A 17,594-nucleotide genomic window follows, 5' to 3' on the forward strand; every position below is an offset into this window, starting at 1 on the left:
AAACAACTCTATTTATTAACGTAATATTAAAAATAAAAACTACACTGTTTTATCTGACACCTTTATTAGATAGGGTTCCGCAATAGATTGACGCGGTGTTAGCTTGATCGACAATTGTATAAATTCAAGGTTTTGGCAAGGCAAGATTCTTTGATCTAGGAGTGGAATATATTTCCTGGATACAGATGACTTCTATGAAGTAGCTTAGGATGAAGGAAATTTTTGCCACACGTCAAAGGAAATGTAAGAGTGAAAAGTAGGTAGGAAAAGAGAATAGTACTAATGTCTATGGCACTCGGGGTTGCATACATGTATCTGTGCTTATTCGCACTCGTGTAATATTAACAAGAACTTTCAGTGTATAAATTTAATGATAATGAATTTTAATGAATTTAAAATATAAACAGTCCATAGTCGATGTCTGTAAATCACAGCAAAAGCTCGTTACATAGAAAATTCGTAATAAATTTATACCTGTATAATTTTATTACTTATTGGAAAAATATTCATATTTTATGCAAGAAAATATAATTAAATATTTCACTGCACTGCATGCTTATGGTAAATATTTTCAAGTATAGAAAACAAAAGGTACTTTAAAATTCTTTTTGTACTAAAATTGTTAACGATTTACTATTGTATATACTTCCATAAGATTTTATAATAATAATGCACAGCTGCTGTTTTTCAATAATTAATAAATATTAGTGGTAAAGCGATGTTCTCTAATTAGAATTTTGTTTTATATTACAGGATGTCCAATAAGTTAAAATACATAAAAAACATTTAAATATACTTTACTACGTGTGGTAAATTTCATTCATGTGCAGTTGACCTCACTTGCAATAAAATTGCACGCTAATTTGATTGGTTTTTCGAGAAGCGTTATTAAAGCCTTATTATAACATTCACGACAAAAACATAATTCTGGAATTATGTCATAAATATTCATTCATATTAACTACGTACATATTTTTTTAAGAAAAAATACCTCGTTTGCCAAAGAATATTATCATATACATACGAGTATATGTAAGGTTCAGTTGTCTTTTGCCTGCATTAAAATATTGAAAGATGATAAAAAATTGTTTGATTGATCTAGGGTTGTAATGTTCAAACATCATTAAAAGTTCTTAATAACTTATCAAAGTACGATAGTTAACGTTATATAATTTGCATTTAACATATGCATTTAAAGCGGGATATTCTATTGCCCGCACTTAATTTTCTTCAAACCCAGGTAACATTTAACGAAATTGAATTTTTTGCTTAAAACGCCGTTTTTGTATTGAAAAAAAATCTAATTAAATATATGGTTTTAAAAGGAATATTGAAAGGTCATAATGGTTAAAAAAAGTTTTTTTCAAAATAATAGAATAATATATAAAAAATTAAAATAAGCGCAGAGGCCCAATTATTTTTCTCACAGACGTGTGGTTTCTAGCGCAGCCGGTTGCGAATTGAATTATTTGTTTGCAAGTACCCCCTTAATTAAAATAAAAACTCGTATTTAAAATTTGGAGCTCGAAATAATATTTTGGAGTTTCAATTTTCTATAATACACCTTCAAATAAGTTTCTTTGTCGTTACTTTTTAAAATCGTTAATTATTCAATTGCTTGTTAAATCTTCTGATAATTAGTGACATCGCTCGGGATCATTACATTTTATATTTCATAATAGACTTTATAAAGTCGTTCAAGTGTAAACTCCGCGACTCCCTATTCTTCCGATTATTCAAATGAATAAGTGCTTTACTGTTGAAACAAGATTATAAATTCAAGGTAGACAGTATAATTGTAAGATTCTTCGTGATATCTGCGCGAATATTGCCTCGCAATCTTCATCGCAAAAAGTTATTGTGTTCACAAGTCCAATAGTATTTTTTCCAGATATTTTTGATAACGTTTATTTACGAGGTTCAGAATTCAAATTCTGCTTCAACCAGGAAATATTAAAAATGAAAAATTAAAATATCATAACAATATATTATATATGAAAAAATATTGTAATAGCAAAGTACATTTTTTTATGTTAATCGCATTTAGAACCGATTCCTGGACTTTATATATAGTATCAAATGTGCTGACTGTTACACGATGGAGGCGGAAATATAATATATTATATATGAATATAATTAGTTAACATGAATTATTATTATTATTATTATATTATAATTAGTTAACATTATATATACATATATATATATATATATATATATATATATATATATATATATATATATATATATATATATATATATATATATATATATATATATATTTATATATATATATATATATTTATATATTCGAAATCGATGGGCAGTTAGTGTTTGTAAATTTAAATAAAAAGAAAAAACATAAATTATATGAAATCGCGAATCAGATTTTTATTTTAAAATTTAAAAACTTTTATTTTTTGCCTAAGAAAATTTATACTATATTCAGTTTATATTTATCTTAAGAATGGTGGTTAATGTGTGTAGTAAATAATAAATGAATAAGGTTAATTACTAAAATTTATAGATACCCTATTGCCTCATAAATTTTTGTCAACTATACCTTTCATTGTCATTTCGCACATTTCAGAATAAATTATAAAAATACGAATTTGTTAATTGATGACATTACAATCAGGAAGATATAGGAAGTAGGAAAAAGTAAGGAGAGGAAGAAGATTCAAGGTAGGGAAGATACAATGGAAAATTAGGGTTGATTGATACAGGATGCATTTTCGAAATAGAGAGATAATTCATTGCATAATATAGTCCGGCGGCTTGGGCAGAAAACTTAAAGAATGATGTGTTATATGGAGAAATGTTTTATATATATTTTTTCCCTGAGATGATAAACCATGATCAATATGGCAATGTTCTTTTGGTGTTTTATGCTGGGGCTGTGAAGAATATAGTAGTGAGAGAGATTCTATAAATTAATAATAAAATAATATTAAGAATTGATTTCGAGATAATTATTTTAAGCCTTGCAAATTAACGCAGCCTGTTGATTCCCTTACTTTAAAAAAATATATGTAATTTACTGCTTTACTTAAATTTTGAAATACTGAATAATTAATGTCCAATCGTTTAAATCTCCAACCAAGTACATTAGCTACAACAATGCACATTCAATACTAACCGACCATCAGTACAATGCATTGATTACTAAACCGAACGAGTACTTTTCTTAACATCCTGATTACAATGCAATTTTTGCAAATAATTAATTTATCACTAAAACAAAGGTTGAAAGAAAAATCGTTTGAAATTAAAACGAGGTGATTTAGTCGAAAAAGTATGATTTAGTGAGAGAGCTAAAATGAATGGAGTCGTCTATTATGGGCATTCCAAAATTCACCACAAAAAATGGGCATATTTTCTAAACATGTTAAATATTTTACTAGTTTAACGAAAAGTCCATACAATAAGGAGATTAAGCAAATCTTCTGCAAAGGACACCCTTTGCAAATGATTTCCTTTTTCCTTTCCTATATGGAATGCACCCGCATTCCATATAGGCAGAAAAACAGTGCCTATCTTGCCTTATTATAAACCTCTACTGACTACCCTGATTTTAAAAAAAATACCAGTCTTTGCGCCCAGTAACTTACTTTAATTTAAAATCATATTTTTCCATTACCTATCTTTTTTATCTTCGCTTTGTACCCTACGCATCAAACAAATCAAAGCTGCAAATCAAAGCTAGTGCATATTTTCAATATGGTGACTGATAATGATCTGTTGAAGGAGAATTTCAAAGACAATTGATATAAATATTGAATTTCTCAACTTTTTAGTTTTTCACGACAAGGACACTTTTTTTTAAATAATTATTACTCAGACAAGTTATTGACCTACCACTTGTTCATGCTGTTATCATTTACCACATTAATTTTTATTTTTTATAATTTTAATTTTAATTTTACTTGGTCAATACCGCTATTTCTTAAAAATGGATGGATATTACCACAAAGTGACTGCCGAATCAATTAATAATTTTTTTTAATCTTTGTATTTTTTTTAGTATGTTTGTTTGTGTATATATATTTTGCTTTCACAATACGCATTTTAAATAATTATTTATTTTCAATTTACAAATTTAAAAAATCTGTTATTCCCATTCAATTTATATTTGATTTTTTTAAAACTCCCATATAGAGTAATTTTATACCATACTATTGAACACTTTTGGCTACTAGTGTGAGTAATAGGAACCATACACAAAAAATTGTAATGGACAAAAAAAATCTTCTGTGTAGTGAAGCGTTCAGCTACCGGGTTCGATTCTCGGGAAAATTATCACTATGAGTATTTTTATTCAATAATATTAAGGACCAATAGATACAATATATAACTGATAATTGCCAGTATATAATGCTTTTTGCACCATTTGTTGAGGATAAATGGCAAATAGGAGTTTATAATTTAAAAAAATAAATATATATATATATATATATATATATATATATATATATATATATATATATATATATATATATATATATATATATATATATATATATATATATATATATATATATATATATATATATATATATATATATATATATATATATATATATATATATATATATATATATATATATATATATATATATATATATATATATATATATATATATATATATATATATATATATATATATATATATATATATATATATATATATATATATATATATATATATATATATATATATATATATATATATATATATGTTTAAACCCATACGTAAATCGCAACATGATTTTCGTTAAACCTAGGTAACATTAATCGTAATTGATTTTTTAGCTTAAAAACCGTTTTGTATTGAAAAAAAAGTAATTCTTAGAAATAAATATATGGTTTTGAAAAGTAAAGAGTTATTGTTAATTGTTGAGTTAATGTTTTTTTTTAATATACATATATTCTTAAAAAAGACCAATTAAAGTACGGCTTCTTGCGCAGCCGGTCGCTTACGGAATTGATTGTACTCGCAAACAACCGAAAACTCCCCTTAAAGAAAAAATATTGATTACCGTCTATTCCGCTTAAATGGGCCACTGGTCAATTAGAGCAACTGTTAGTTTAGACCAAACCTTATTTAAAAAAATCCGTTAAATAAACTTTATAATGTGTATTCATTTTATATTGCATTAAAATTCGAGGATAAAAGTATTTTCGGAAGTTGTCGTAGATAACGTTTGTTTCGGGGAAGATTCTAGATCCTAGATTAATATGCTGCAAGGCGTTCGGAGTTGTGTTCTACAAAATGTAAGCAGTGCAGAACGGTGCGTCATTCCCTACAATGGAGATCGTGTAATGTAATGATTAGTCAGCTACAGGTAATGTGGAATAATGTACATAACAGATCAGACCAGGGTCAACGTATCGGGGATGTCGGGCATTTCAGGATATGTGCTACTATTAATGTAATTTAAAACAAAAAAGTTCTGGTAATTCCTTCTATGTTTATATACATTAAAATGATATTTATAAAATATATTTTTAGTCTCAATTTTCTTAATTCATCTCAATGTATTAGTTAGATAAATATTTAGTTTGGGTTAAATAATCAATATGTCGTAATAATTAAAAATTTGTATCAAAATGGTTCGTAGGTACACACGTACTATAATTTTTGTCTGCCTCCGTAGTGTAGTGCTAAGTACGTTTGGGTATCATGCCAGAGGTCACAGACTCTATTTTCAAAAGGGAGAGAGTGAAATGAATATGAATGATTTTTCTCTCCAATGTTTAATTAATATAATCCTGGATTGGTACATGAAAGCGCAAGACTGATTACCTTGCTTTTCATGTAATTTATGATCAAAATGACGTTACACCAATACGGTGAAGTGCCTTAAAGACCATTGGGTATGAATAAAGGCAGAAGTACTAGAAGTAATTTATACTCCAATATTTATTTAAAAACATTCTAATATTTCTTCAATATTACCCTGTACTGGAGTCTATATGCAGGATTGATCACCTTGGTTTTTGTTAAAATTGTGATACTCCGTAGGCACGATGCAGTGCCTCATATATCACTGGGTATGGATAAGGTTTAGAAAAAAAAGAAAAAGTATTTTAAACTGTATTCGTAGAATAATTTTACACTTAAAGAACCTATCCCAACCTTCTGCTAAAAATATCAATAAATATATTATTAACCGAATATATTAGTTAACCGACTTGTTGACGGATTTTTTTGACAATTAAAATAAAGAGTTTTTTTCAGCTTGTAAAATAGCTGATATTTCAGTCATTAAACGTGATTCGTTTTATTTAAAATTTGTGTACTTAATGTATGTATTTATATATATTTGTATTTATTTATTAAATTTCTTGTACGTAATACATATATGTATGTTATATTGACGGGCTTATGGTCAGAAAGATCCTATTTGAAAAAAATATTTACTTATGTATGTAGATATATGTTAACTCAAACAAGTTGTTGATTATTTAATAATATATTAAATTATGAAAAAAAAACTTTAAAAACTTATTTGATATTTTTTTTAATCAAATAATTTTTATTACAACGGATGGTTCAACAATAATTTTCATAAAATTTATGGTTCAATATTTATTTTCTTTGTACAATTTTACCTGTTTTCCCCTATTTTATCAAAACTGCACGAAATAAGATCATAATGTAAGGTCATCGATCTGAAATTCATCAGATTGATATAATTATAATTAGGTGACTTTAAATTGATTCATCTGTTTTTGTTTAAGGCATAATAACTTTATTCCCGAATTTGAAAAACTTTTATTTCTATTGTATTATTTCGTCCGGTCATTTAATAAATTCAGTCCATATTAATTATCAAATAGAAAAATAGCTTTCATTTAGTAATGCGCATTTAACCTGAAATATATTTTTTATCCTTATCCGCACTCAATGGCGCATAGGGCACTGCATTCTATTGACACAGTAATGTCATGATTGGCAAGTTGATGACTCCTGCACTTCAGGTACCAGTTCAGTAGAATATTTTTAAAATATTGGAGAGAAACATGAGTAATGTTTATTAAGCCCCCACCTCTAGGAATCTAACCCGGGACCTCCAGCATGGTAGCTAAACGCGCTTACCATTACACTACAGAGGTGGACATGAACTAAAATGGAAAGTTTGTAATTTGAGTTTCTGCTTAATAAAAAGCTTCTTTACATCTCACCAATAGATGTCTCTAGTGAAGTTCTAGTGATTCATGAACAAGGTTTCTAAATTGGTTCATATATATTTCTATATATATGAACCAAGAATTTGAGTAGTGTGGTTGTCAACAATGGGTAGAATTGGTGAATGTTACACGTGTGTAAAGTGATCACTTAAACCAGCCTATGACGGTCGTAAGCCCCGTAAATGCCCAGACTTCCATATTCTTCTTCATCTTTGATGAGATGTCAAAAAATAATATAAAATGGAAAGGATTTTTTTTGTAATATTTAAAAATGGGTAAATATCTTTCGTACCGCATAAAAATATATGTTTTCCAGTCATATATTTAAAAATGTATATCATGATATTAACAACAACAAAAAAGTTACTCTCCAAGCACAAGAGCTCTGTCTATTTTTTTGGAGATGCTCAGCGCAACTAAAATTATATTATTGTATTTAGTGAACATGTAAAGAAATTGTATTAAATTTTATGAAAAACGTAACTGTATTAAATCAATTAAAAAAAGTAAATATTAAATGTTTGTTTGATTACCTTAGACATAATAAATTAATACATATACTCAAAAGCTTGTTGCAATTTTTTTCCCATATTAGTTTGATAAAATTATTAACAGAGGCATTATTTATATGTTCAGGCTTTATGGATTCCGAATACTTTACTTTTTTTTAAATGTTCGCTTAGATTAGGAATTGAAAATTTATGAGAACATGATTGAATATGACAACAATTTATGTTAAGCATTAGGTACTGATTAGTGGAAGAAACTTGTTCATATTATGAACATTCAAGCACAATAAATTTTAATGTATTTATAATAATGAACTGACATTCTAAAACGGGAAAAGAAGATAAATTTTGCAATAAAAGGTAATAAAAAAATGCGTGTTCATTTATTGGCTTATCGAAAAACTAACTGTATAAACTAGATTTTGCATAATTTCTGATTGTATGCGTTATGAAAATACGTGAAAAGACATAAAAGAAGCCAAAAATATGTGCGAATTTAATATTTTACTGCCAGTTAATTGATATCAGGCTACTTTAAAAACAATAAAAAATGGGAGTATTATGTTTTTCTCCATTTTATTATAATTTTGTATCTCATCGCTAGAAGATTTATAATCTTTTCTTATCTAAATTACTTTCCTTAGAAAACAAACTGCATTTTTTTTAAATCCCGTTTATTTTCACATTTTCTTATAAAAATAATATAACAAACTTTATATTGATATGGAAATCTAGTAATTAAGAGAGCTTATTACGGTCAGACTACGAGACATGCACTCTAAGCGATGCGCATACGTATAGTTTCATAATGTAAACAAACTAACTAACTCACAGAGGCAGAGAAGAATAGAACGCCACACCGCTCTGTTTTTGTAAATATTCTTCGCCTCTTCCACATATTGTATATAAGAATCTCCTCATACATACCCGCCTATTATTTTGACTCCTAACCTGACCGCTTTCAAGTATTTGACATACCTGATCATGCCAAGTTTTTTTCGGTCCTCTTCTCTTCCCCTTTCCAACTACATTTGCCTCTTAAATTTGCTTTGCCGTACTTTCCTCACTCATTCGTTCTACATGTGCAAACCATCTCAACACACATTTATTTTTTATTTTATCGATAGTGAGAAAGTACCTATTTGGCTAATGATTACTTGCATTAAAAATTAAATATCTGTTTTGTGGTAATTTATCTACCATTTTTTTAATTGATACATTTATAGAAAAGTAATAAAATCGACTGCCGATTCTGCTGTGACATTTTAAATGTCCGACCGCCTACACGGCACAACAAAATTATACTCTTTAATTTGCCTTCATTCGGATTCGATCTTCGGTCGAAGGACCGTTATTTCAAACAAACACAATCTGAAATAATGGGTTTAAAATTTAAATCGTTACTTGCGCATCCACGCGAGTAGGTACTGAGAAATGTGTGCCAAATTGCGAATAACAATCGCGCGTCCTTGAACCTGGCGTCTTGTAATTGCGCCTGCGCAGAACGCGGAAGGAAAGCGCGGGAGATCGTGACATTTCTACAAATATGGACGATTTATCAGTCGCCATATTTGTTTTCAGAGAGAGATTTATAAATTTTTTTTTCACATACATTTTTTTAAGAAACATTATTTAAAAAATACGTTTTTCACATAAAAACCTACCCACTTTATTATTATAAATTATGAACGTTTATATGTTATCAAACGATTATGGATAAAACGATTGTTAACAAACGGTATGGTAAATACATACAGACAGATAGACGCTCAATTGCGAAGCTGGCGTCGCGGGTTCGATTCCCGCCAATTGCAAAATATATTCAAGAAATATTTATTTTCAATTGATCTGGGTGTTTGTGATGTGTTTTTCACAGTAACCTCCCCCCATCCTTACTATCTTTCCTGCGGACAAGTCAAGTAGAGGCTTTGCGGGTTATTCCATTGAAAAAAAAAAGATGTAATACATTTCAATGAAACGATCAGTAGTCACATGTAAAAGGTTCAATTTATTAAGGAAATACATATCTCCGGTTTGGTTTTAGATAACATGTATTACTCGAAAATTTCCGGTTTTACATAATGTCAACTTATCGTTTCAACATGTCAAATTAATTTAGCTAATCTTCGCATAAGAAGCTGCGAATTGAGCTCGGAGCGTTATGCAAGGTAACTTTATAGCAACATTAGGCGTATTAACAATCGCCTTTAAAATTTGACTTTGTAACAAAAAGTACTAAAAAATCTTGTACCTTGTACTAGGCACAAACGAAGACATACGTGTATTTAAAAAAAAAGTTTTTTTATTATTTACATAAATATTTAGATTTCATACTATTTCTGTGGGCCTAAGCGGCTCATTATTAGAAATATGTATCAAATTGTGGTACACTGGGTTCGAACCGAGAAACTCTGAGTCTGCGACACTAACCACGGGACTACAACCCGATACAACAATTAATATTAATATTGATATTTATTTATTATTGATTAAATTATAAACTTTCGACTGTTAACTTCATCACAGAATAACTCAAATATGTAACTAAGGATATTATACTTCTGTGGGTACCTACCCACTTGATATTTCCTAGAAATACATATTTATAAAAATGTTGTGTTTCTGCGCAGTGTTCAAAGCAACGTTATCTGTGGATAAGGTAAATTAGGTAAAATGGTCGTAAGCGCAAAATCAAAATATCATAATTTGAAGTTCAAAGATAAACACTAATTAATTTCTTTCAGCTGTCATGTCAATTTAGCGATACGAAATGGTACGTTAAAATATAACCTCTTAATTTACACTTCAAAATATTTATCTCTTACTAATAATGTCATTTAAAATCGATTTAAAAGTAGTTAATGACAACATTAGACAATACGAGTAGATATTATTCGAGTTGAACAGATCAACTCGTTCAGTATTCCATTTAACATTTTAAAGACTATACAATTTGTTTGTTGGTGCTCATATAATTACCTATTAACATACCTTAGTAAATTTGTAAATTCATAATAACAATAAAAAGTTATCCCTTTCTATGAAGGATTTCATAACAATATGTGAAAGTTTGTGTAAGATCTAGGACAAAACTGCTGTGTTAAAATTTAATTGTTGTTTTTTTTGGAAATAAAAAGGCATTAAAAAGGGAGTGTTATTATATTTACATTAAATGAAGGTAAGAACAGTATTTCGTTTATGTTATTTACAGGGAGTATGTTATTCGACAAAATTATTTTCTTTTTAATAAAACATTGATTACACTAATAATTAAACCAAATATAACCCAAAAGTCTGAATATGATGCAGTTTTTCGCTTCTCTTATAAAAATTATTAAGTGGCTCACGAGATACTGATTTATCATGAGTAAATGATTTATTTTTTATATTCATTAATAAATTGAAAATAAATTCCATTTTAAAGATCAAAAGTTTTAAATTCCTTACAGGAGTACGGCTGTCCAAATTTAAAACACAATAAGGGACATTTTTAGTAGTAGTTTTTTTTTGCATTTATGGACTAAGTAGGCTCTACTTAGTCCAAAAATGCAAAAAAAAACCTACTACAAAAAAATGTCCCTTACTGTGTTTTAAATTTGGACAGCCGAGTAGCTCTCGAAGCTTCTATTAAAGAGAATTGTCTGCATGCAGATAATAGGATCAGGGAAGGGAGATATGAAAAATACATCACAATCACAGATTAGTTGAAAACAAATATTTTTTAAAAACATTTAATAATTATCGGCAATCGAACCCATGACTACTGTTTCGCAGCGTTAATACAACTACGCCACAGCACATGTTTATAATAATAAGGTAAAATCAACGAAACCCTCCGCCAAAATAAATGTTTAATAATAGTAAGATAACCGAAGGATTCATTTCTATCACACAAAAGAAATGAAAAAAAAAATACACGTTCTCCCTTTTTCATTACTTAACTTCCATTTCTAAAGCGTTTTGTTTTATAGAGCTGACAAGAAATGTAAACACCTACTCTCCATCCATATTTCTAGTCACGGGAAAACACTACTGCCAAACAAACGGGTGCAGCTCAAATTACGATATAAACCTTTTCAACTTTTAGACCACAGTGATTCGTGAAATGTAATTGCATAAATATTAAAAAAGTATTCATAAACAAGCCAAATAAAAATTCGCCACTATATTTCACTCTTCTATTTTGGCAAGCTCCCACGTATCATATATATCTAGTTTAAATTCGCCTAAAGCATCGTGTACAGTTACATCGAGGCACAATTATTCATACAGGTAAATTATGTAAGAGATCCTAACCAGTATATCAACAATTATTATTAAAATCGGTACTAATTCAATACAATACAATGCATTGGGTTGTTGAACCCACCAGTGTCCCGCAAGGTCCCAAACTTGCACCCACTCTTACAGTTAACCGGGTTTTATAATACCGCGAATTAATTTGGGAATTGGGTTAATTAATGTTGTTTTGGTCGGATTTAATTAAATTTAATGGTGATGTGGGATTAAACAGGCTGGAAACCGATCAAACTGGAATTGGGTTAAAATTTATACAAAGTATAACATTAAGTTTTATTTTTTAATCATGGTGTTGAAACTTTAAAAATGTCAGGAATAATAAATAACGTATAGATTCTACAGTTAAATAACAAATGACATTTACGTCTTATATTATATTTTTAAAATTTGATTCTTAGTCTTAGTTCGTCATACGTCAATATTTGTTCCTAAAGGTTTCGCAAATTCCAGAAAGAAAACAATGAAATTGAAATGAAATGGGAAGATTTAAGGTAAAGAAAGATTCACTTGATTCAAGTTTTGAGGTATATATTTTAATACACGTGCCAATTTAGACCCATAACAACCAAAATAGACATGGACAAAAAATGTAATGTACAATAGTATAGTAATTAAATTTAAGTTGATGATCGTTTTGGTTTACTCTGAGTTGCACGATTAAACAGTACCAACATTCCTTGCAAAAGATGTGTTCTACCACCGTTGGTTTTTGAAATAAAAATATAAACCTAATCAGAAAAATGTGTTTCGTCTTTACCCACGCGTTGAATATTTTTCCAAGGAAAACATTTTAACCACTTAGCAGCTCGATATGTCTTACTGACTTACATTTCTCTGCTGAATAAAATTTCAATAATCTAAAAAATTATGAAAAAATATTATTTATATCCATATTTTATTTCATATTTAATGTAGCAACATTCAATTTAGTTATAAACGTCACATAATACTCTAAAAGACGATCTAGTTAAGATAAATAAAAATAATAATCTCGGCTGACCCGAATAAGAGATTAGTCGAGGTTCTTCAATGTACAAATTTATGATGCACGTATGTATGGTGTAAAATATATACACATGGAAATAACCTGTCATTACAATTCAAATTATCACAGATTTTTGTCATGGAAAAATATGAATTATGAGTACATATGTATGTAATCCTCAAGTTGCTCATTACGTCTATAGGCGTAAACCGAAGCTAAATGATGTAGTTACATAAGTTTATATATACGGGTTTAAAACGCATTTGTTGTAAGGAATGTAGCATTGACAACATGTATTTTTAGTGGATAATTATAACATATATGTACATACATGTTTCTGATATGAAGCATCTTTTGTTTTTAAACTAGGCGAAAATAAAAGTCTGAGTATTTCATGGCTTACGACATATCATTTATCTGACTTTAGTGATCACTTTTTATTCGCTTGTATTGTTCATCATATTGCCCAATATTGAACATCCATATCGCATAATTTTTAAAGTTGTATATTTAAACTGTTGTTAGATTCCTTTCGCATGTAGGTTTAAATGGTTGGTTACATGTGGAATATTAACAGATGGTGCTGCCATCAGTTGAGATTTAGTAGTACATAGTTTTTTCTGACAAATATGTATTAATATATATGTATCATCAGCAAGATAAAAAAATTAGTATACAAGTACGATCAAATAAGGAATCCAAAAGAGATAAATTTTAATTTTTTTGACATTCAATATAGATGAAGAAGAATATGGAAGTTTGGGTGTTTACAGAACTCATAACCTGTAATAGGCTGTTTAACTGAACTGTTTAACACACTCGTACTCGTGCAACATTCACATAAAATTGCTTATAGTTTATATACATAACATCACATATCATTTCAAAATCATTTTTATATTGTATTTCAATTAAAAACTTATGGTCATCGATCGAGATGATAATGACGCATAATACCGATGCCAGTGCGTTTGTACTGACATGGGTAAATAACTGAATGATTATTACCATCTACAAGTAACGCAAGAAAAACGTGACTAGTTCTTCTCTTCTGCATTCTCTTCCATCCCTCGTTTTTTTGCAATAAAAAACAACGTTTCCTTTCGAAGAGGAATTTGCTTCAGGACTTTTTATATTTTCTATTGGCCAATGACCCTCGGTGGAAAGAAAACCGGACTGTTAGCTCAGACTTCAGGCATACGCATTGTCTCGGTACTGGCGACATATTCAGCATCCCGGGATACATTACGTAAGGCCTCGGTACAACAAAAGCCGTCTCAAATAAAAACAATCTAGAAATATATCGTTATCACACACGTGAATTGAACGAAATAAATAGGTATCAACTTTTTACGATATGAGGTAAGAAGTTTTAATAATGGAAAAAGCGAATTATAATTCCTAATTCTTTTCCCCTTTCTTCCCTCCCGTGGGTACCTCTCGCAGGTATTTTCAAAAATTTACAAATGTGGAATTTTATTAGATTTATATTATCCACTGACACTTCGTGATGGAATTGCATTTTTAATTTATTATTAGATTAAAACCAATATTTTTAGCTTTTCCACTTTTTTATTTGACCAGCGACCGGGTTTCGTCGTTACCGACATCATCAGACTGGGATGTCAGACTGGGAGACCGACATCACCAGTCTGATGATGTCGGTAACGACGAAACCCGGTCGCTGGTCAAATAAAAAAGTGGAAAAGCTAAAAATATTGGTTTTAATCTAATAATAAAGTGGAATTTTATTATTGGATTTTTTTTAAAACTCGTTCATGTGAATGATTTGATGTAACTGTTCCGTAAAATTTTCAAATAAAATAAAATAATATATTTTAAATTAAAGTACTAGTATTTATTTAAGAGAACTATGCTAGTCGATAAATTTTAAAAGATTTTTTTAAAATCATATAATATAACTAATCCTTAAACCCTCCTCTCAATAACATAGGTTAAATAACATATAAGCTTCATATTACGCAACAATAACAAATATTGAAATGCAGTTTTTAGTCTATTTTTTTTCATTTCTATTAGTCTAAACTTTTAACTGTCTTAAAAAGGTTGAATAATAATAATAATTATATATTTTTCCTATACAAAAGTAATCATATCAGCAGAAGCTAAACTGGCAGTGTACAACGGAGTCCTGGTTCCAACTCTAATGTATCGAAGTGAAACATGGAGTTGACAAAAGAAGGATGAAAGTAGACAGAATGCAGTCGAAATGCGATCTCTCAGAAGAATGTGCGACAAAACGATGTATGATGGATGTGCGAATAGTGAAATAAGTAAGGAATGCATAGCTGAGTTAAGCATTATCGATAAAATTAAGAAAGGTGTGTTTAGGTGGTTTGGACATGTAGAACGAATGAGTGAGGAAATTTAGGAGTTATTGGGAAAAGGAGCAGAGGAAGACCGAGAAAAACATGGCACGATCAGGTATGCCAAATACTTGAAAGTGGTCAGGTTAGGAGTCGTAACAATGGGCGGTATGTGTGAGGAGATGCATGAACGTGGAAGAGTAAAAGTAAGCAGAAGTACAATTTTTCGCTAAATAAATATTTTTTACAAAAAATCGCTTCCTTCATAATTAATTAAAAAAAAGAAATTACTCTCAAAAAATTGTGTCATTGATAAAATATTTGTTCAGTGCTGGAAAATTGTTGTTTTTCATACAATATTATTGAAAACAAACGACAGGTAAAATATTTACATGATTTGAAATTAAGAGGCATAATACAATATTGATCAAATATATAATTATTTATATTGCTCCTAAAAAAAAATAACTAGTAACTAGTAACTATCAGTGGGCCGGTGAGTGAAAGTTTAACCTCAAAAAAAATGTTTTACCTTAAATTGGGTTTTATAGCAAAAATTAATATAGTTACAAGAATGAAACTAAATATGTTCATTGCACCCAGGTGAATGCGAGTAAAGTATTTCCTTTTTTCAATGCATCAACATTCATTACCTAGTTATCGGAAGATTGAGTGCATTTTATGGTATAATAATCATTTGGCTATCTCCACTTTATCTTTTTGCCGTAATGATAGGTTGCATAACCCCACACGGTGGCATTATGCGATGCACGTTGTACCTTGTCTCTGTGGCAGGTAGCGCTGCCACATCCATCTTGCTAGAATGCGAGTTGTGGTTTTCATTTCATTGACCCACGCCACGTACAAACTGGAAAATAATTAAACCCCGGGATGACGGCTGAAGGCGAGAAATTATTGCTTATTTTCTCAAAGGGTTGTTTCGTAATGATATTTTATTATTAATAAGCGAGTTGTTCGTAAACATTGACATTCGTGACTTGTTTTTATGTAACAGCACGCAGTAAAATCGCAAATGAGATAATGCAAGGCAATAATAATTGTGCACGTCCACGAATTAGCTACTGATATTTTTAACATGCTTGAAAATTTCTCTGTTGTTTAATTAATTAAATTAAATTTTATACAAATAATAAATAAATAAATTTTATTGATGTTAGAAACATACGTTGTTTAATGATCTTAATGATCGATGAACAAACATGATATCTCCACTTTGTATTTGTCCTTATCATTTGTAATCTTTCATTTTTTATCACGGAACAAATGTAATTAATAGAATTGTGGCCTAATGCATTCATATTTGTATGTATCATATATTGTAACTGTTGTTCTTCCTTCCAATAAAATAAAATAAAATAAAATATTACTTCTGCATCTAGTCTAAGTAAATTTGAACCCTTTTGTGCTCATTTTACAATGGTGCATAGGGCACTGTATGAAATTGATGCGATTTTAATTTGATTATTTATTACATGAATGCAAGGTCAGTAGTCTTGCACATCAGGTATCAGTCAGAGGTAATATCAAATAAATATTAGAGGGAACGAAACACTGAAATTCATTGTAACCTCCCTAGGACGTATGTTTGGTGGTGTATATGTGCATATGTACTGACGCACGTGAAATTTCATATTTTTGTAAGATTAAATGAGAGTAACCCTGTACTGAACACTGTAGGTAGGCAGGTTTGTAAATACATCTTGATAAAGCTCCATTACATTGCAATTCCATCTTCCATCCCTTTGTCAGATCTGAATTACGATTTTCTTTGGAACCTACGCCCACAATTACCTATTTTATTACATAAGAAAACTATACGTAGTATACTTATAAAAACATAAACGTTGAGTCTTGTGAATTTATTTTATTTTATTTCAATTATTGTGGGAGACTTAACAAATATATACGGAGTATAATTAATATATTAAAGAGAAAATATAGATATACTGTTGATACTTCACAAATAAGACTCACGAAATTTCAGTAAAATGGTTGTCAAACATTGGTTGAATGTTGAATAAACAGTGTAAAATGCTTACAGCATTTTGAGTATGTCCAAGTACGTACTTAATCACAAATCTGGATTATCTCCATTCGTGAGTTAAATTGTGTTAAATGTGATCACATTACCTAGACAATTAGAGGTCGCAATTCTTGTAAATACCCATATTCAACAATTATAAAAAAAGCATTTTCATTTAAAGAAAACTCAAGATATAATTATAGGGTTCTCAACAGAGACGTAGCAAATATTTTTA

General features: G+C 29.2%; 1 protein-coding gene across 1 annotated transcript in view; it reads left to right on the forward strand.

The window, feature by feature from the left end:
* The window catches only part of LOC148304899 (uncharacterized), a 58,563-nt gene that overhangs the window by 753 nt on the left and 40,216 nt on the right, over positions 1-17,594 (forward strand). The gene's annotated exons all lie outside the window — the stretch shown is intronic.

The sequence above is a fragment of the Brachycentrus maculatus genome, unplaced genomic scaffold (assembly GCF_059751285.1).
Source record: "Brachycentrus maculatus isolate JH-2025_06_01 unplaced genomic scaffold, ASM5975128v1 h1tg000299l, whole genome shotgun sequence".
Classification (NCBI taxonomy): domain Eukaryota; kingdom Metazoa; phylum Arthropoda; class Insecta; order Trichoptera; family Brachycentridae; genus Brachycentrus; species Brachycentrus maculatus.